This window comes from Notamacropus eugenii, chromosome 1, assembly GCF_028372415.1.
Source record: "Notamacropus eugenii isolate mMacEug1 chromosome 1, mMacEug1.pri_v2, whole genome shotgun sequence".
NCBI classification, from domain to species: Eukaryota; Metazoa; Chordata; class Mammalia; order Diprotodontia; family Macropodidae; genus Notamacropus; species Notamacropus eugenii.
The window spans coordinates 45387919-45410243 of NC_092872.1; the positions used below are offsets into that span (position 1 = coordinate 45387919).

Here is a 22325-nt window from a genome sequence, read left to right on the forward strand (position 1 = left end):
TACCCTGACCTTGCATGATCAGGTTTCTTTCTGGAGGCTGTTGGAAATATGTAAGCAAACCCAATTCCCATGGCCTGACTATAACAACATCAGGGCTAAAACTGAATACTTGAAAAGCAAAGAGAATCAATTCCTTATAAAATGCCAGGAATGAGATTGACACCTCTAAAGCCCTACTGGCATTACCTTATCCTGTAGCATAAGATTGAAACTCCTGGAAAAACCCATCAAAGAACTGCAATTTGTGTGCTGAACGAGATAATGTTGACAGCTTCTCCTCGCTGAATCTATTTTGGATAAGAAATGTGCCCTTCAGCAGAACATCATCAAAGTTTTCTATATCCTTCTTAAATCTCAGTCTTGAAAATTACTTCCAAAATCCTTCTTATGCCCCTTCCCCCACCTTGCCAAATCACTTTATGGAACATAGGACATAATTGTGATTCAGAAAACCTGGAAGATCTTATCTAGGGAAAGGAGATTTCTTTAAGTACCTCATGTGATGTTTGTCTGTTGGGGGGAAAAAAAGAATGAATAGTAACTATTCTCAAGGTTGGACCATATATTCAAAGAACTAGGAATCCTTTGTCTGACATTTAGTGGTAAGGACACAGAATTTGGATTTGGAAGACTTGGTTCAATTCTTAATTCTTCTATTTAGTATTTGTGTGACCTTGGGCAAGTCCGTTTACCTCTCTGGAACTCAATTTCCCATTCTAAAACCAACTGAGGGAGTGGATCAGTAAAAAGTCCTTCCAACTTTAAATAGTCATCCTGAAGATCTCATAACTGGACAGACCCTTTGCTGTGATTTGAAAGCAGTGTACTCAAATAATATGCCATAAATTTTGCTAGGTGTGTTGTAAAATTTCAGATATTATGTTATTAGAGATAAAATAAAATTTGTTATTTTATAATTTAATGTAAATTTTACTTTCCCAGCGTGTATAAGTATAGTAAATACAGTATTTACAAAACAGACTTGCCTCTTATGTGTATCTATTATCCCCAAAAGATATCAGACCTTCAACATGCAAGAAATTCAACAAAAAAAGACTCCTCTTATTGAAAGGAAATTGCACATGTGCTAAACTACTCATTTTTCTGTAGTTTTGCCAACCTAAGGGTTTAAAACGTGCCATAATATTTCATGGCAAAGAATATTATGATATGAGTGGGCAAAAAAGTTTGAAAACTACTGCTTTTGAGCCTTAGCTGGCCTTATTACCATTTTAAGCCTCTAAAAAAACAGCAGCGGGGTTTCATTCCTTAATAGGATTAAGTGAGCCCTACTAGCTCTTTGGATGATTTTTTTTTTCTTATGCCTTTGACTCTCCCTTTCCTCCCTCTCAGGAACTGACCCAGCTTCTTGAAACCTTGGGGAATAGGCTTGGACTCAGGATTCAGAGTCAAATTCTCTTCCTTAGAACATTGTTGGCACTCAGTAAATACTTCTTAAATTGAACTGAAAAAAAGCTAGTTGTTTAGATCAAAAGCATGTCTCATTTAATTTCATTCATTTCAGGGAACATGGGTGTTTAATTGGGGTTTTTTAATTTGTTGTTTTTCTAGTGTTTTAGTTGCAAACATAATTGGTTGATCTACTTTTTCTCTCTTTTATTGATGTAAGAGATTAGAGATATAAATTTTCTCCTAAGTATTGCTTTGACTAAATCCTACAATTTTGATGTGTTGTCCCATTGTTGTCATTATCTTTAATGGGATTACTGATAGTTTCTATGATTTGTTCTTTAATTTTTTAGTTTCTAATGAAATTTTAACCTATGCTTCTAAGGGCCTTTATTGAATTTAGTTTTTATTGCATTATAATGGTCAGAAAAAGGTGCATTTAATATTTCTTCTTTTCTGAATTTGTTTGTGATAGTTTTTATGAAGGTATTGTGCAGAGGTGTTCTCCAGAAATCTAAGTTTTCTAAAATTCTCTTCATCTCCTTAACTTCCTTCTTGTTTATTTTATGGTTAATTTTATCTAAGTCTGAGAAGGGTAAATTAAGGTCCTCCAGTATTGCAGTTTTACTATGTATTTCCTCCTATAACTAATTTAAGTTTTCCTTTAAGGATTTAGATGCTATAGGGGCAGCTAGGTGGTGCAGGGGATAGAGCACTGGCCCTGGAGTCAGGAGGAACTGAGTTTAAATATGACTTCAGACATTTGATACTTCCTAGCTGTGTGACCCTGCGCAAGTCACTTAACCACGATGTATAGGCAATGAGTTATAGAAATCTGTTTTGCCCTACAGGAAAATAGAGGGGAGGAGGATGGAAGAAAGGGGGAGTAATAGAAGGGAGGACAGACTGGAGGAAGGGGTGGATGGGGTGCATGCTGTCCTGGGATGGGGGTGGGGAGAGATGGGGAGAAAATTTTGAATTTAGATTCTTGTAGAAGTGAATGTTGAAAACTGAAAATAAATAAATTATATATTTAAAAAAAAAAAACTGGAAAGGACCATAGCAGCCCACAATCTAAGACTCATTCATGCCCACAATCATTCTGACAATGAGAGAGACAGGATTTGAATTCGGCTCTTCTAACTCCCAAGGCAGCACCAGCTTCCCACGGTAAAAATGTGGCCTCTGGTATTTAACATGTGTTACAGAGATCAGAAAACAAAACAAAACATTATTTTGAAGAGTCCATAGGTTTCATCAGACTGCCAAAAGGGACCATGACACAAGGGAACATGACACAAAAAATATTAAAAACCCCTGTTCTGGATTGATTGAGTACTTATCCCTGCAGGATACAGTAGTTTTTTGAAATCTTTCTATATATATTCAAGTGAACTATGTTTTCATCACTGTGGGCCCTCACTCCCTCTGTAGATGTAAATTTTATCCAGCAAAAATTATCCAAGGATTTCTTGATAAATACTGCTGCCACTCATACTTATTAACGAGAGAATCATATTAAGAACTGGTTTGTCATATACTCAGAGCATAGTATGGTATACAAAAACCAGTGGGGTCAAAGCTTCGGTTTCTGCAACCTTATGTAAGCCTTAGTTATATGAATAGGACATGGATACAATGGAAGGTAAAGATTTACATATCAAAGAGCAGAAAGGAGAAAGAGAAGATCAACATCCAGTAAAATTATAAACTAGTCAGTAAATACTAGGGATAAAGCTAGTATTTGCAGACTAACCAGAACCATCACTCACAGAACTAGTCTTAATCATCTTGAATGAATAGAAGCAATAAAGTTGAGCCAGAAATTCTTTGATCACACCAGTTAATCACTGGTTAATGAGCTAAAGTTTGGTGTCTCAGCTTAATTCTACAAGTTTCAGCTAGTTCTTTGGCTATTTGCTTTCTCAAACAAATGGCAGCCAACGAGCCACACCAGAAAAATTCTCCAATAATAACCTCTTTCATGCCTTCTGACCATTTTTCACCTTTTTATTCTCAATGACTAATACAGTATCATTCACATAGGAGATACTCAGTAAATGTTTATGGGAAGGATGAATGAAGAATGAAGTCAGGGACATATCTTATTTATCTTTGTAATTCCTCTGGTACCTACAGTTGTACATGGTAAGGTCTCAGAGAGACAGAGTGATGAAATGGAAATAGCTCTGGTCTAAGAATCTGGAGGCATAGGTGCCACTAACTTTAGGCTATTGGACACATCTTTCCCTAGGCTTCAGGGGAAATGGATTAGACAAAATTTAAGGTTCCTTTGATCTCTCCCAAGCTGTTGAATGAATCAACAAATGAATGAATTTCTAATGGCAGTGACATGAACTGATAGCTCTCCAGAAGTTCATTGGACTATGTAACAGTGAGATGTGGCAAGAGCAGTTACCTCTAAGGAAGTAGCCATTATGAATTTACTGTGAGGCAGACTTAGATTTTTCTTTACATTGACTGCAAAGAGTACTTTCTAATATCCAAAAGTATATTGGGCATCCTTTCGTTGGAAGTGGGAGGGTAGGTGGACATTTGGAAAGGGTATTTATTGTAAAAGGGCATTCCTTTTTGGAATATAAATTTAGAACTAATAGAGACCTCTGGGATCATTGAGTATATTCTTCTCATTTTATAAATGAGCAAACTAGTGACTTGCCTAAGGTCACAGCACATTTGGAGTTGGTATTCCCATCCAAGTTCTTTGATTACAACTTTGGAGTCATCTGTTGTCATCTGTCCACTATACAATGCTCTGAGTCTATCAGACCCAACTCTGATCCAGCAATAAATGAATGAATGATTGCTTTGTGGTATAATCTCTAGGAAAGTTTCACTGTCCATTGGATGTTGGGATGATCAAATTGAATAATCACCCAAGTAGCTCCACACTACCATAGGTCACTAACTGGTTACTTTAGAAGTCCAAATGAGGTCATATCCTCTTCTAAACTCCTAATTTAGCCTAGTTATCTCTGGTTTGTCTATTTTGGAAATTGTCAATAGCCTGTTTTTAATCTCAGGATGGAATTTCTTGTGCTAAGCATATTTATATAATGGATGTAAACATTTTTGTATCAACCCAAGGGAAATATAATTTGGCAGACATAATTTTGGCTATATACATCTAACATTTATTCCAAAGCCAAATGGAAAATATTCTTCTGTGCCAATGATCCTCTTTGCTAGCATGGCTAATTGAGTACTGATTATATCTCCAGAAAATAATTTAGGTACTATGGTACTGTGGAAGCTTATGGTTTAACATATCCTTGCTGTGAGTTTCTTTTTTTGAAATTACAACATTATTTGTACCTTGTATGGCCCAGTAGGTACAACGGGGGTTCTAAGTAGCAAAAGTTCTGATCTGGTCTAAATGTTCAATGCTAATAATCTCAACACAACCCTTCCTAATTCAGTAATTTTTTTTTTTAATTGTATGTATGTGTGTATTTGTTTTAATCAGCCAACATCTGCCTTCCCTCCTTTCCACCCTACCAACCTTCCAATTGAGAAAATGGAAAAAAAAAAAAAAAGCAAGATCCAATATAATCACATGTAGTCTATCAAAACAAATTTCCCTTTTGGTCATGTCCAAAAATTTTTGTCTAATTCTACACTTTGGGTCCTTCTCCCCTCTCTCGGGAAGTGGGTAGTGTGTTTCATCGTTAGTCCTTGGGAATCCTGGTTTGTCATTATACTGAAAAGATTTCAGTACAATAGTATTCCATCATTTGTATATACCATACCTTGTTCAGCATTCCTCAACTACTGGTCACTCCCTAAGATTCCAATCCTTTGACATTTCAAAAAGGGCTACAAATATCATAAATCCTTTGTTTTGCTTAAGACCTAATCTCCTTAATTTACTTTCTATTTAATTCCCTTTCCCCCATTTTCCCCTTTTCCTCCTATTTCCTTGTTAAGTCAAATGTATTTCTCTAAACTGTTTGCATGTGTGTGTTTGTGTATATTCTTCCTTCTTTTGATGAGTTCAGATGATGGTGAGGCTAAAGTGTTAGCCTCTCCCTCCTCCTTGCTTATATAGGTGTCTATTTATGTATCCTCATCATGTGAGATAATTTTCCCTGGTCTTACTTGTCCCTCCCTCTACTCCCCCTAGTGTATTCCTCTTTCTCTCTCTTTCTTTTCTTTTGTTAAGATCATTAAGACAAAGCAAAACCACTCCCAGGCCTTTTCTAATTATGTTTTATCTAAGAACCCTTATGATGATAGGGTTTAGAGGGTACATGTATCATCTTCCCACAAGTAAATGGAAGCAGTTTATACTTGTTTAGTCATTTAACATTATTCATTCATGTTTACCTTTTTATGTTTCTCTTCACTCCTGTGTTTGAACTTCAGAGTTTCTCCATATCTCTAGTCTTTTCATCAGGAATGCTTGGATTCCTCTATTTCTTTAGACCTCCATTTTTTCCCTCTGTAGCATCATTCTCAGTTTTGTTGGGTCAGTTATTCTTTACTGTAAGCTCGTATCCTTAGCCTTCTGGAATATTGCGTTCCATGCTTTATAGTGATGTCTGCTAAGTTTGTGATCCTGACTGTGGCTTCTTGGAATTTGAATTCCTTCTTTTTGGATGGGTCTAGAATTTTGTCCTTGACCTAGAAGCTTTGGGTTTTGGTTATGATATTTCTGGGAGTTTTTATTTTGGCACTTATTTCAGGATGTGATCAGAGAATTCTTCCTGTTTCTACTTTGCACTCTAGTTCTAAGATTTGGTCACTTTTCTTCTGTTTGGTCCATTGAATTTTTAGGGAGTTTATTGCTTGGGCAAGATTTTGTACCTGTTTTGCTAAACTGTTAATTTCCTTCCTAATTTTTTCTTCCATAGCTCTCCTTTCTTTACCATTTTTGTCCTCAAGTACTCTCATTTCATTTATGAAAACATTTTAAATTACTTTTTTAAAATTTTTGCTTCATAACCCTTCAGGAATTCTGATGAGTTTGTGCCCAAACTGTGTTTTTCTCTGAGTCATTGCTTGTTGATGTTTTCACATCGTTCTCTTCTAATGCATTTGTGTCTAGAACATCCCTGTCACTATAATAGCTCATTATGATGAGGTTCTCCCCCCAAGCCCGCAGTTCTTCCAGCCTACTTTCAACTTCATGTTAGGACTGGCCTATGGCACACTTCTGGAGGAAAGGTTTGGGCTAGTCCATTTGCTCTTTTCTTGGAGTCTTGAGTGTTGTGCTTTTGCAGGATCTCAAGGAGAAAGCTCTCAGCTCCCAAAGTGGTCTTATCCAAGGCAAAGTCTGATTGCTCTCCCCTTGGTCTGAACTGTACAAGATTCTGACCAGAGTTTAGGTATATGAAAGTGTCTGCCACTAGTTTCTGTCACTATCAGCCAGCTGGAAAGCTCCATTGGTTCAAAGTAGCAGAAATGTAGGCTCCCCTTTGGTCTGGGTTTCCTGCACTCATTATTCTTCTGCATTCCAGGCTAATACTGGAAATAGGATCCTGCTCTCAGCTTAGGGTCTGAGCTACACCACTGCTGCTACTGGCTCTTGGATTTCCTCCTTTCTTAGTTCACTGCCCTGGACCTTCCTACCTGGGAAAGAATCACTTCTCCAATCAAGTCCTTTTCTTAGTTCTCCTTGGATCTGAGACCTGGAACTGGGTAGTACGTGAAAAACCTGCTAGTTTATATTTTTTGTAGTGCCCCAGTATAGGTCTGGGAGTGCCCCATTTTGAGTTGGGGACTTACTCTTTCTCAGGTACACGGTGTTTTCCTAGGTGACAGAGTGTTTGTGTTATGCTCTTGGCCTAACCCTGTTCCCAGCATCTACAGACCTCCTCATCTGTCTCCCTATGCTAAGCTTTTTTCCCCCTCATTAGAATTCTGTTTGGTACATTTTCTAGATCTGTTTAGAGAAGTTTGTGGAGTGGAGCTCACTTTGCTTGTTTCTGCCACTTTGCCATCTTGGCTCCCTTCAGATCTCTTTAGTGCATACTGTTGTGAACTTGCAGTCAAAGAAACTTGGGTTCTCCCTTTACCCTTCCTTAAAAAGACCCTGCTGTCCTGGTCATTCTCTCTAGTACTGGATGCTCCTCCTTGTATTCTTCCCAGACACATCCCTTTAGAAGGATTAGCCTTACAGTCATGTTCCTCACTGTCACTTCCCCTCCCACCTCCTCCCATCACTTAGTAACTTCTCCATTTTCAGAATCCATCTAGCCAGCTTTATACCCGTCAAGAGTCTTGTAGTGGTTATCTGCTGGCCTGAGGCCATCTACCTCTTTACTTCAAGAGCAAGAAAGGAAGGAAATGAAGGAGAAAGGGAAGAAGAAAAGAAGAAAGGGAAGGAGCTAGAGAACAAGGGAGAAAACAAACATTTATTCAGTACCTACTGTATTCCAGGCACTGTACTAAGAGCTTTACAAATACCACCTCATTTGATCCTGACAACAAGCCTAGGAGATGGGTGCTATTATCATCCACATTTTACAGTTGGGGAAATGGAGGCTGACAGGTGTCTGAGGCTGAATTTGAACTGAAGTTTTCATGACAGACCAAGTTCTCTATCAACTGTTGCACCACCTAGCTGCCTCAAAGAGTTCATTACCTGGCTTTCTGTCCAGTGTAAATGTTGACATTTCCTCAAACAAGTTAGCCTCCTCAACTCACCACTCAGCCACCTGAGCCATACACAAGAAAGGTGAGTCCTTGCTCTCAATATCCCCTTCGTAATCCCAAACTCTGAAAATCTTCCGAGTGTAGCTTCCTGACCCTTCTGCCTTTTCCTGTGAGGCATCACAGATGTTGGAGTGTAAGACTTGCCATCACGAAGACCTAAATTCAACTCATACCTCAGACATTTACTAGCTGTGTGGTCCTGGGCAGGTCACTTAACCTCTCTTGACCTTAGTTTCCTCATATGTAAAATGGGGATAATAACAGCACCCATCTCCCAAGGTTGCTGTGAGGATAAAATGAGACAGTGTTTGAAAAGTGTACTGCAAGCCTTAGAGCAGCATATAAATACCAGCTGTTATTATTGTTCTCCCTTTTAAAGCTATTTTTCATTCCCAGTACTTCTGTCGTACCACCTTCTCTTCCGTCCATCTCTTCTGCTCTGTCCACAATTTTCCCTTGAAACATTTGACCCTTTAGTTAACTATTTCAACTTCACCTTGTCCTCTCCCCTTGAATCTTTGCCCCTTATCCATTGCTGTTTAACCCTTTCTAAACCTCAGCCTAGATTTCCCAGAGCTTTTAATCAAGCTGCTGAATGCCATTAAAGGCTAGCACACGACCTGCTGCCTGTGGCCACTACACATTTGTGCTATCTCTGATCTCAACTGTCCCTGGCTGCTGCTTGCCAGGCCTTTAATTCTCTTCTTGTGCAGCCCATTGTGTGTTCCAAACCTCCTCTCCTGTCCTCAGGTAACCTGTGCCAGCCCCTCCATCTCAGCAGAGAGCTTTGCTTGCCATTTTACCAAGAAAATCAAGGCTTTGTATATGGTATTTCTTCTCTTCCCCTTCTGTTCTTCACATCATCTCGCAATCTGCCACACTTTCTTTCCTTGTTCCAGTCTTGGTGGTCATCCTTCTGACCAAGGTGAACTCTCCTTCCTGTGTTCTGGATCCTTTCCATCTCCTCCTAGAGCTCTCTCCTTCAATCACCTCTTCCCTCTGCAGTCTCTGTATATACAATGTCTCTGTCTCTGTTGCCTGAAAACAAACTTAGATCTTCCCCATCCTTAAAAAAACCCTTCAGCGCAAGTATCACTCACCTTTCCTGAACTCACCAAATTGCCAGTGCTTTCTCCCCACAAAATTACCTCATACTTAACATTGTATATACATGTATAACTACATTCGTCTTTCCTGACAGAGGAGTAACTTGAGAAACAGAGACTGTTTCATTTTGTCTTTATATCTACAGTACTTAGCTGATACCTGACAATAATAGGTGTTTATTAAGTGTTGGTTTATTAATTGGTCTCCTCAAACTATCATTTTGTATCATTTTCCAAACCCAGAAAAACGTTGTCCATGCCTTATGCCTCCATTTTCTCACCTTCCACTCCTTAATCCCTTGCATTCAGGCTTCTGACCCCACTACTCGGTTGAAATTGTGCTTTCCAAGATTAGCAACAATCTCCTAACTGCTAAATGTGGGGTCCTTTTCTCAGTTCTTATCCTATTTTACTCTCTGTAACCTTCCCTGTAGCTTTGGACACTTGGCTACTCACTTCTGGGCATTCTCTCCTCCCGTTTGGTGACGCTGTGCTACTTTCTTGGTTCAAGGTCCCAGCCCAAGCTTCACTTGGTCATTGTTTGGGCTCTGATGGAGAGTAAAAAGCAATTGTTTTGACTTTTTTCCAGAAACCCTTGCAGTTTGTTTGTTTTTTTTTAACAAGGTAAAAAAGGCCATTCTTTGTCTCATTTCTTACCTAGTCTTAATGACTGAATGGGTATTGCCTCTAACAAAGTGAGACCTGGGAAAGTCCTTTGCTTTAAGCATCCAGGGTCATCTTCAGTCATTTCTCCTCTATATTTTGCCATTGGACTGAAATGGCTCCAGAGGAGAGAATGAGGCTGATGAATTTGCACAGCCCTGCCTCACATAAGTGCAATTCACTTGCAAGTCATGATGTCACTTTCCTGAGGTCAGGTCCTCTACAAGAACAAAAAACAAACAATAACCTGTTTAATCATTCCTTCTCGGTTTCCTTCACCCAGTTAATATATTCCAGTTTCCTGTTCTTGGTCCTCTTCTCTTTTTGTGTTTTATATTCCATACTGTATACCATATCATCCATTCTCTAGTCCCTTAGCTTTCTTTTGTTAACTATCTTTATCATAGCTATAGGGTTTGACTATTCTATGCCCATATGTAACATGTTCATTTTCCTCCCTAGGGTCCTTTCTATGCAGGGATCAAACAGATTCAAAGCACTCTCTTGCTTTTTCATAGACAGTATTTTTCAGGTCTTCATTGCCCCATACCTTGTGTTTCTTACCCACTGGGTCATTAAGGATGGAAGGACTTCAATGCCAACAATAACAGGAGTCATTTATTTATTTATTAAATAGCTGTTTATTAAGCTGTACTTTAACAACCTTAACATTCTACTTGCAAGCAAACTTCAGTCCATTAATGATTGATGACCGTATGCTTCATGAGAAGGAACTGAGCTAACCATGATAAAAATACCTCAAATCTTCAGAATTCCTTTGTCAAAAGCAATGTTTCTCCCCTAATTGTGTTTTGTCTACTTGCATAAAATTCTTCCCTGATAGCTTCTCAAGCAGCTGAGTCAGTTGATACCTGACCCAAGTTCCATGTTGCTCCTAACAGATAATGATATCAGCCCATCTGGTTATTTGTTATTGTTGTTTAGTGATATCTGACTCTTTTTGACCATATGAACCATTGCATGCCAATACTGTCCATGAGGTTTTCTTGGCAAGGATGCTGGAGTGCTTTGCCTTTGCCATTTTCTTCTCCAGTGGATTAAGGCAAACAGAATTTAAGTGATTTGCCCAGTGTCCTATAGCTAGTAAGATTTGAACTCAAGTCTTCTTGAATGCAGGCTTAACACTCTGTTCACTGATCCATCTAGCAGCCCCCCCCTTTTTTTAATGGACTTCCCCATGTATATCTAGATATAACCACTTCCAGTCTTACCACAACAGCACTGTATTCTACCACAATCTGAACAATGCCACAAACTGCTTTCAGCAGAGTTGTCTTTGCACGATACAGTTCATGTTAGGTCGTCTACTCACAGATTCTGAATTCTGACAGTTCTGAGCACCACATTTTATGAAGGACACATTGGTAAACTGGAAAATATCCAGATAAGGATGATGACCAGGATGGTGAGATAACTTGACACATTCCACATGAAAAATGAGAAAAAAACTGGGAATTTTTAGCCTGAAAGAGAGAAGACTCATAGAGAGAAGAGAGTGAGGGAAACAACAATGAGGAGACTATGACAGATATTTATGATGAAGTATGTGAAAGGCTGTAATATGGCAAAAGGGATTAGATTTGTTCAGCTTGGACCTGGTGAAAATAGGAGAAAATTTTGGAAGTTTGGAAGAGGCATATTTCAATTTACTATAAGGAAAAGCATCCTACTACAGCTGTCTGTTAAGAGGCAGTGAGTTCCTTATCACTGCAAGTCTAAAGCATTTAGTAATTGCTTATTATGTGTCAGACATTGTGCTAGACACTGGAGATATAAAGAAAAATGAAACAGACACTGCCCTGAAGAACCTTCTGTTCCCTCAGGGGAGACTCTGTGTGTGTGTGTGTTTGTACACACACACACACACACACACACACACACACACACACACACGAACACACATACACATAAATAAAAAAATAGTTAAATTACAAAGTAATTTGGGAGGAAAGACATTAGCAGTTGAGATCAAGAAAGGCTTTGTGTGGAAGACCAGTGGGAAAACTGTAGAGTGGATTCTTTTTCAGGCACAAGTTAGACCAGATGACCTCTGAAGTTCTTTCCAACAGTGAGATTCTGTCTTTCAAGAGACTCAGGAAAGGTTGGTAACTGAAATTTTTATTGGCTCAAGAGAAGAGTGGACATTTTTCTGTGCTGGGCTCTTGGCTAGTGGAGATGTGTACACTCAGGTTTGTACTTTATTAGAAAGCCTTTTCTCACTGATCATACTTATCACGGTATAACATAAGGTCAGAATTTTTACATCTTATTGTTAAGGAAGGAACTCTGTTAGCTGAAAACATGTCAAACTCAACACCATTGGCTTGTGTAAGACCTTCCCCATCAGATAGAAAGAATGTGTCCCACTAGATCAGCCCATCAAGAACTTCCATGCTGACAGCAAACTCTGTGCCTTTATTTAGCAAGAACTTTGATGCTACTTTGTTTGTTTCATTGCCATTAATAGGGCTAGTGGAAGTCACCAAGTCCTGCTTACTCTTTTTTATAGGAAAAATATATTTCTGCCTTACTGATTGGAATGGCGACACATACAATTATAAGCTTTAACAGCATTTCACAGTTGGAAGCTGCTCCAGAGGTCATTTAACTTAATTCATACCTGACTGAGAATCCCGCCACAACATCTTCAGCAAATGGTCATCCAGCCTTTTCCTTGGAGACCTTAATTGAAGGGAAACCCACCATATCCCAAGGCATCCTATTCTATTTCTGGACACAGCACTAATGATCAGGACTCAGATTTACCTCTTTTAGTTTCTACACACTGCTCTTGATTCTGCCCATTAGAACCAAGTTGAGCAATTCCCTACATTGGTCACATAACAGCTCTTTAAATACTTCATGTTCCTTCTCAGTCTTCTCTTCAGTAGGCTCCATGTCCCCATTTCCTTCACTGATCATCAGATGGAGAGATTTTAAGGCTTTCCACCATCCTCCTATGAACACTGTTTATCTAATCAGTGTTACTCTTGAAATGTGATGCTAAGAACTGAACACAGTACTCCAGATATGGTCTTACCAGTGCAGAAGCATAGAGAGACAATGATCTTCCTTTTTCCAGATACAAAATATACTCCTCTTAGTGTAACCTCGGAACACATGGCTGCTGTGTTGCATTGTTGACTCTGATTTAGCTGGCAGTCCAATAAAACCCTCAGCTTTTTTAAAGTGATAAATTACAGTTTAACCGTGCTTCCCACAACTTGTACTGGGAAACTGATTCCTACCCCCGCCTCTACCCCCCCATGCAGTAGTAAGTTTTTATTTACAGTTAGCCTATTAAATTTCAGGTATAGTGTTCTGATGTGCCTTCAAGATTTTTCTTTTGTGTCCATTGTATTAGGTTAAGTTCCCAGCTTTTGTTGTTTGCAAATTTGATAAGGGTTTTATTTGGTCACAGAGTTGAAACTGGTCGCACTGCACTGGAAACTAGAAACTCCTGCTTAAGGGTGACATTAAACAACCTGTTGAACTCTTGGATCTGGCTCTTCAACCGGTTCCATCTCCACTCCAATGTACTGTCACCTTGTAAATTCAAATAGAAATGGGGCCACAAGACCATAAATAAAGATACTTGGGGCTGTATTTTGACTTAGAAAACCATATATTATCATCTGTTTTCTAATGTATTTTTATTTACTTTCTTAAATATTTTCCAATTACATCTTAATCTGGTTCAGACAGTATGTTTGGTACCTCTTACCTAGCCCATATCCCTCCAGTTTTTTCCACAAGAATGTCCTGAAGGGCACTGTCAAATGTGCTAAAGTCTAGGTTAATTATATCTACAACATTCCCATGATCAATGAGCCTAGTAACTGGAAAAAAAAAAAGAAGGAAATGAGGTTAGCCCAGCATAATCTATTCTTCGGGTAGACCATATGGTATACCTCATCTAGTCCCACATAACAATAACAGCTGACATTTATATAGTTTCTACTACATGTGCCAGCCCCTGTGCTAAGCGTTTTGCAATTATTAACTCATATAGTCGACCCTCTCAGGAAGTCTCAGAGGGAGGAGCTATTATTATCCCCATTTTACAGAGGAAGACTAAGGTGAAGGTTAAATGACGACTCAAAGGTCACATAGCTAGTAAGTGTCTGAGACCAGATTTGAACTCAGGTCTTCCTGATTCCAGGTGCAGTACTCCATCTTACAGTGCCACAAAGAGTGAAGGAATGTATGTTTTTTCAGCTTTTCTCCAAGGTTGACCCTGGTCATTATAATTTCACAGTGTTTTTCACAGTATTTCAGTATCTTTGTTCTTCCCATTTACATTGTTTTAGAATGACCTTTTTTTTTTTAAATTTATTTATTTAACTTTTAACATTCATTTTCACAAAATTTTGGGTTCCAAATTTTCTCCCCTTTTGTCCCCTCCCCCAACCCCAAAACACCAAGCATTCTAATTACCCTTATCACCAATCTGCTCTCTCTTCTATCATCCCTCTCTGCCCTTGTCTCCATCTTCTCTTTTGTCCTATAAGGCCAAATAACTTTCTATACCCCTTTACCTGTATTTCTTATTTCCTAGTGGCAAGAGCAGTACTCGACAGTTGTTCCTAAAACTTTGAGTTCCAACTTCTCTTCCTCCCTCCCTCCCCACCCCTTCCCTTTGGAAGGCAAGCAATTCAATATAGGCCAAATCTATGTAGTTTTGCAAATGACTTCCATAATAGTCGTGTTGTATAAGACTAACTATATTTCCCTCCTCCTATCCTGTCCCCCATTACTTCTATTCTCTCCTTTGATCCTGTCCCTCCCCATGAGTGTTGACCTCAAATTGCTCCCTCCTCCCCATGCCCTCCCTTCCATCCTCCCCCCCACCCTGCTTATCCCCTTAACCCCCACTTTCCTGTATTGTAAGAATAGGTTTTCATACCAAAATGAGTGTGCATTTTATTCCTTCCTTTAGTGGAATGTGATGATAGTGAACTTCATGTTTTTCTCTCACCTCCCCTCTTTTTCCCTCCACTAAAAGTCTTTTGCTTGCCTCTTTTATGAGAGATAGTTTGCCCCATTCCATCTCTCCCTTTCTCCTCCCAATATATTTCTCTCTCACTGCTTGATTTTATTTTTTTAAGATATGATCCCATCCTCTTCAATTCACTCTGTGCACTCTGTCTCTATGTGTGTGTGCATGTGCGTGTGCGTGTGTGTGTGTAATCCCACCTAGTACCCAGATACTGAATAGTTTCAAGAGTTACAAATATTGTCTTTCCATATAGGAATGTAAACAGTTCAACTTCAGCAATTCCCTTAAGACTTCTCTTTGCTGTTTACCTTTTCATGCTTCTCTTCATTCCTGTGTTTGAAAGTCAGATTTTCTTCTCAGCTCTGGTCTTTTCATCAAGAATTCTTGAAAGTCCTCTATTTCATTGAAAGACCAATTTTTCCCCTGAAGTATTATACTCAGTTTTGCTGGGTAGGTGATTCTTGGTTTTAGTCCTAGTTCCTTTGACTTCTGGAGTACCCTATTCCATGCCCTTTGATCCCTTAATGTAGAAGCTGCTAGATCTTGTGTTATCCTGATTGTATTTCCACAATACTTGAACTGTTTCTTTCTAGCTGCTTGCAATATTTTCTCCTTGACCTGGGAACTCTGAAATTTGGCCACAATGTTCCTAGGAGTTTCTCTTTTTGGATCTCTTTCAGGCGGTGATCTGTGGATTCCTTGAATACTTATTTTGCCCTCTGGTTCTAGAATCTCAGGGCAGTTTTCCTTGATAATTTCATGAAAGATGAGGTTTAGGCTCTTTTTTTGATCATGGCTTTCAGGTAATCCCATAATTTTTAAATTGTCTCTCCTGGATCTATTTTCCAGGTCAGTTGTTTTTCCCATGAGATATTTCACATTCTCTTCCATTTTTTCATTCTTTTGGTTTTGTTTTGTGATTTCTTGGTTTCTCATAAAGTTATTGGCCTCCATCTGTTCCATTCTAATTTTGAAAGAACGATTTTCTTCAGTGAGCTTTTGAACCTCCTTTTCCATTTGGCTAATTCTGCTTTTGAAAGCATTCTTCTCCTCATTGGCTTTTTGAACCTCTTTTGCCAATTGAGTTAGCCTATTTTTCAGGGTGTTATTTTCTTCAGCATTTTTTTGGGTCTCCTTTAGCAGGGTGCTGACCTGCTGTTCATGCTTTACCTGCATGTCTCTCATTTGTCTTCCCAGTTTCTCCTCCACCTCTCTAACTTGATTTTCAAAATCCTTTTGAAGCTCTTCCATGGCCTGAGCCCATTGAGTGGGCTGGGATACAGAAGCCTTGACTTCTGTGTCTTTCCCTGATGGTAAGCATTGTTCTTCCTCATCAGAAAGGAAGGGAGGAAATGCCTGTTCACCAAGAAAGTAACCTTCTATAGTCTTATTTCTTTTCCCTTTTCTGGGCATTTTCCCAGCCAGTGACTTGACTTCTGAATATCCTCTTCACACCCACTTCGCCTCCGGATCCCCCCAGCCAGCGCTTGGGGTCTGAGATTCAAATGCTGCTTCCCAGCCTCAGGGCTTTGGGCAGGGGCAGGGCTGCCATTCAGTGTGAGATCAAGTTCAGGTGCTCAGGTGGGGGCAGGGCCGCCTCACAGGCTCAGTTCCCTCAGGGGGTTTATGCACAGACCTTCAACAATGGATCCAGGCTCCCGCCTGCTTGGGGAGCCCCAGTCTGCTCCCGCCTCCGCTGCTGCCTCCTGAGGGGGCCCGAGCCACAGGGACGCCCCACTCCCCTGTCGGCCACCCAAAAAGACTCTCACCGACCCTTGTCACCTGTGGGTGGAGGGACCTGCGCGGCCGCTGTAGATTCTGTCCCTGAAGCCTGCTCGGATCTGCTCCTCTTGGTGCCGCGGCCACGGCAGGGCTGGGCTGGGCTCCTGATCCGGGCACGATCCGGGCACGATGGACCTTTCGCGTCAGATCTGTCTGGAACAGAAATCTCTTACGCTCCATTGTTCTGTGGCTTCTGCTGCTCCAGAATTTGTTGCTCCAGAATCTGTTTTACAGATATTTTATGGGGTGTGGGTTCGGAGCTCGCGTATCTACATCTTTCTATTCCACCATCTTCAGAATGACCTGTTCTTAATAAGTCATGCTTTAATATTCCTCAGAGACAGGTAAATCTAAGAGATAGAAAAACGCAGAGCTGGACAAATTTTTGAATATATTTGACTGGCTGATGGCAACTTCTGAATAGTAATATTAAATAATACTTTTATCATTATACCATTGTATCTTTAGAAAAATTGGTCATATGCTGGGGCACAAAGGAATCATAAGTATAAATAGATGAATATGATAAACATTATTTATAGACCATAACATAATAAAATGAAAAATAAATGAATATAAAATACAGACAAATGGAGACTCACAAATGATATCCCAAATAATGACTGAGTAAAAGAATAAATCATAGGAATAATAAATAAATATAATAAAGAAAGAAGGAAAAAAGTATTAAGTGCCTACTATGTACTAGATACTGCTGAGAGCTTTGTATATATTATATCATTTAATCCTCAAAACAATCCTATGAGGTAGATATTATTATTATCTCCATTTTATAGTTGAGGAAAAGAAGAGAGAGATAGAGGAGAAGTTTCTCAGGGCCACACGTTTAGTACGTGTTTTGAGGCAGGATTTGAAGTGGGGTCTTCCTGACTCCAGGTGTAGCACTTTCTCCACTGTGTCTTCTAGCTGTCTCTAATAACTATGAAACATTATACCAATACTTAAGAGATACAGCTAAAGCAGTACTCAGACATAAAATCATTCTCTGAAAACTTTCTTTACAAAATAGAAAATGATTGGATCAGTAAATTTAGTACATAAATAAAAATACTAGAGGAAAAAAATCTCTTGGAGAATGGCTTAGTATTAGACGTTTGTGATGATTTCCTATATATTTTGGCTATCTGACCTGTGTCAGTGATATTTTATGCTAATATTTTTCCTTATTCTGCTGTTTTTTTTCTAATTCTATCTTCATTGGTATTTTTCTTGCAAACATCTTTAAATGTTATGTAATCAAAATTATCTAGATTGATGGATAAGCCTTGAAAGTTTTCTCTTCCCTCCCGTTTACTTTCAAGCTCTTTTGATTGTATAAATAGCACCCCCTCTGGGCTCACTTGCCTGGCTCTGAGTTGCTGGCTGACAGCTTCTTCAGATTTTTAGGAGAGCCCTGAGAGGCTGGTTTTTCTTTTTAGTACTATTTTTTATGAGCCCTCATCCTTTTTGTTCCCCCTTGATTATCAGTTATCCAGCCAGACTTAATTAGCATTAACAAAGAAATATTTACTGAGATGATATAGTAAGAACAGTTGGTACAAAACAATCTTTCCAAAAGTCTGGTGTGCATTCTCTGTCACAAATATATATATACGTATATATATATGTATAGAAAATCCAGGGAAAGTGTGCTTTAGCTTAGAAAGCACATATTGAAAAAAAGATATAGCCTCTGGTTGAATAGAAGTTCTTTTCTCCCTTCATTAAGTCTTCATAGAGTTCCCCTTAAGTAGTTCTTTTTTGGGCTTCAAAGTTTGATGCTATTGTGGACTCCTGCAGCTAACTTTCCTCAGTGTTTTTAGTTTGTCCGTGGTACATCTCTCAACTCCTGATGTATGTGTTGTCATTGGCCACTGATGTTTTGGGGACATTGCTACTGATGCTAATGGAAAGTCCAGATCTTCTGATCTCTTGAAGTTCATATGGTCATCCTCTGGCCAAGGAGGGGTGAAGTAGAGAGGAGAGAGATGACTTAGTCTTCACTTTTCCCCCAAGGACTCTTCCCTTAGTCACCTCTAGAATGGTTGTTTGTTAGAATCTTCTTCTGGACTTGGAACTCACCTGCTATGATATGCATAGATCTAGCAGTATTTATGGTTCCTTCTTTCAGTCTCAATCCATTTCCTATGGATATCGTCCAGTGATCAAGGTATTTTACTTTCCCCAAAATGAATAAAGAACTGTTTGGATTCAGTTTACACTTTTGATTTGATTCAGTAGAAACCTAATGAACACACCTAATTAGGTTCACACCTAATCTTTGACTCAAACAAGAAGCCATCAGTTCTTCTTTGTTTATATTCTCTGTGGTGGGGGAAAGGGTGTATGGGTGTATGTTGAACATCTTCCTCACAATTAAATTTGTAAGACACCAGGTAAATACAGTCTTACTAGCCTAGCTTTTGTTAGATAGACAGAAGCCTGTCATTCTTATATTTTAAGTCATGGTCCAGAATGGTCCGGAGGCATTACCTCATTAGCCAGATGTCCCCTTCCCTAGTCAGCTTTTCTCTTCTGAATCTCTTGCTTTTTGTGTGCAGTGGTGATGTAAACAACTGAGTTCCTATATTCTCTGATATCTTGACTAAGGTTTTGTAATCTCTAGGAATCAATTCTAGGTTCCTTTTGGCCATGTCATTTTTTTCTGATGTTTTGTTATTGATGCCTAACTAAGGAATACAACAGTCCTTTCCGTTATTGTTGTCATCTAACTGCCTCAGTGCTCCTGAACAAGGAATCACCAACCACTGCTACTCTCTCTTCTTCCTCTGACACTTACTGGATGATTGCCAACCTTATAGATTCTTTGACTCTACTTCATTATTTCTTGGAGGATAAGCAGCTGCTTCCTCCTCAGAGCATCCAGCTCTCCTATCTAGAAGACCCTTCCACTTGTTTGTTTTAGCTCCATGTATTTGGTGTACCTTCTTCTCTTTCTTCTCTGTGTGACATTCTGCTTCTCTCCAACCTTCTGACATAGATCAGATTTCCTTTCTGTTACTTAAGATCTGTTTTTTACTTTTTTTCTTATATATACTCCATAGTTGGGTATAAACTACAATGATTCTGCGTCATCAAGAAAAGGTCATACTTTATTTTATGGTAACAATTTTTTAATTAAACATTGGTACTCGTGGAGGGGAACACTTTAGGAATCTGCAACATTCACTTCTATGAAACAGCTTATACCCCTAAGATGCTAGGTAAATGAGGCATTGCTATACTTGGGAATCAAATTATCTATATTTGGAATAGAAGGATCTTTTAGTTCATTGAATTTTATCCACTGAGAATTTTTTAGTCAGACGTAGTCCATGCTCCCAGCAAAGGTTAAATGGTTGGCAGTTATTTGCTCCAGGGAAATGCTGCTTTTTCTGCTACTTTTAAAGTAGATTTTGTCTTGCTAGTCAATTAACTCTATTTAGGAATCCTAAAAAGTCTGTCTAGAAATGAATATAATAGACTTTGTTAAGTATTTTAAAATGTTATCAAAACTTCTCCCCCAAAATAAAAAGCTCTGTCTTCTCCCCCTTTCTACTCCCTACCTTTTAAAAGCCAATCTTCTTCCAGTGATATTATGTGGCTGCAGATACTGGAACATTTTAGTCTCTGAAAAGTTGATAAATACTTAAAATGGCAATGGAGAGGGACACGGTGGACATAAATAACCCACAGCTCATTATAACTGGAAAAATATGCAGAAAAAGTGATGTAAAAGATGTCATAAAAATATATTCCTTGAATGAAAGAGGGATATATAATATAGTGAGTGAGAGCAAGAAATACCAATAGATAAACCTGCATGCTGAAATGAGAAAGCCTTCTCAGCATGTTGAATGAATCTTCAGTGATGAATTTTTGAGAGCCATATAGGGTGAACTAGGCATAAATGGTTTATGACTTGCGTCATTGGAGGAAGTATCCACATTGATAAAATCACTTATCTAATGGAGTATAGGCTTCAGAGAAAGGATTGGAATGTTGACTAGAGTAGTCAGAAGAAGCTTCATGGAAGAGATGGGAATTGAGTTGAGCTTTGAAAGATGGATTGGATTTGAATTAGGTGAAAATGTAAAGAAAAGACACACCAATCCAGGAAAACAGTATGTGCAAAAGCCAAAAGGAGGAAATCAGTGATTTGTGGAGAGGGAACCATGAAAAGGTCATTCTTTTTGAAGTAAAGCATCCATTAAAGTGTTTGGAATTGGGCTTACTGTAGTAAAGGGTGGACATTGGACTTAAAAAGGGCAATAACAGTGGGGTAACATCAGAGTATACAGGCCTTGATGATGTGCTAGGTAATAGAAGGCCATTGAATTTAGTAAATATTTATTAAGTGTCTTCTGTGTGCAAGTTATTGTGTTAGGGATATAAAAATAGATATAATATTGACCAGTCTCTCAAGGAACTTACAACCTGTTGGGAAGGATGAATATACAAATGCAATCCATCAAGTATTTAAAGTCCTACTATGCTATGTATAAGGTACTGTACCAGGCACCAGAAAGGCAAAGATAAAACATATCAGACCCTGCCCTAGGGAAGCTTTAAGTCCACTGTACAACACACAAGCAACATGGGAGCATAAATACATAAATGATTATTTGTGGAAGGAGAGAGCACCACCAACTCTGAGGTTCCCAAGGATTACACAGGAAATGGTATATAAGCTGAACTGTGAAGGAAGCAGGGATTTCAAGAGGTGGCATTAGAACAGGGATGGGGAATAACAGACGCAGAGGAGTGCAGGCAAGAGAGGGGATTCTGAGTGTGAGGAACTGAAAGAAGAGCAGTACATGGGAAGTAAGCCTGGAAAGGAAGTCTGGAATGAGAGCACGAAGGGCTTTTTAACTGGACAGCTGATGAGTTTGTTCTCTGTCCTGAAGCACTGATTGTCAGGGAACTATCAATGGTTCTTGGGTGGGAAGAGAGACTGGGCCATAACCAAGAGAGAAAATGAGATTAGGCAAAATGTGAAGAACCTACAAATGTCAAGGAATACTTTGTGGGGGAGACTGCATCTTAGTCTTAAAGGAAGAAATAGCTGATATCATTAGATAGAGGTGGCTGGAAGGGAGGAGGCCACTAAGCATGAGCTCCAACATCAACAGAACCATAAGTAAAGCAGGAAGTACAGAGAGCAGTTTAATTTGGTTTGGGTATGGAATGTGTTCCAACCATTGTAGGTCACAACAGTGATATGACCTGTTGAAAACACTACTATTTTTTAAATTAATTTTTTTTAATGAATAAAGTTAGTTTTTTTTCCCCATCCACATTCCCCACCCCATGGGGAATCAAGTCAAAGAAGAAAATCCAAACCCTTGTGAACTTTTGCATAGTCAAGCAAAGCAAAGTCCCATATTTGCCATATGCAAAAGTATGTATCTCATTCTGCCTATTTTAGTTCATCACTGTCGAGACATGGGCAGTATTTTTCATTATTTTTATTCTTAGAAGATTCAACTGGTAGTGTTTGGTAGGATCAATTTGGAAAGGAGAAAGACTGGAACCAGGGAGTCTACACAGGAAAAACTAATCCAGTGATTCAGTTATGAGGAAGTAGGAAGACCTAGAGGATGGCAATAGGAATCCAGGGGAAGGGGAAAATATGAGGAATATTCCCAAAGGGGGTAAAATTAGGA

The 22325-nt window shown here is 39.1% G+C and overlaps 1 protein-coding gene across 3 annotated transcripts in view; it reads left to right on the forward strand.

The window, feature by feature from the left end:
• The window catches only part of KATNIP (katanin interacting protein), a 213207-nt gene that overhangs the window by 41715 nt on the left and 149167 nt on the right, over positions 1-22325 (forward strand). The window lies entirely within an intron of this gene.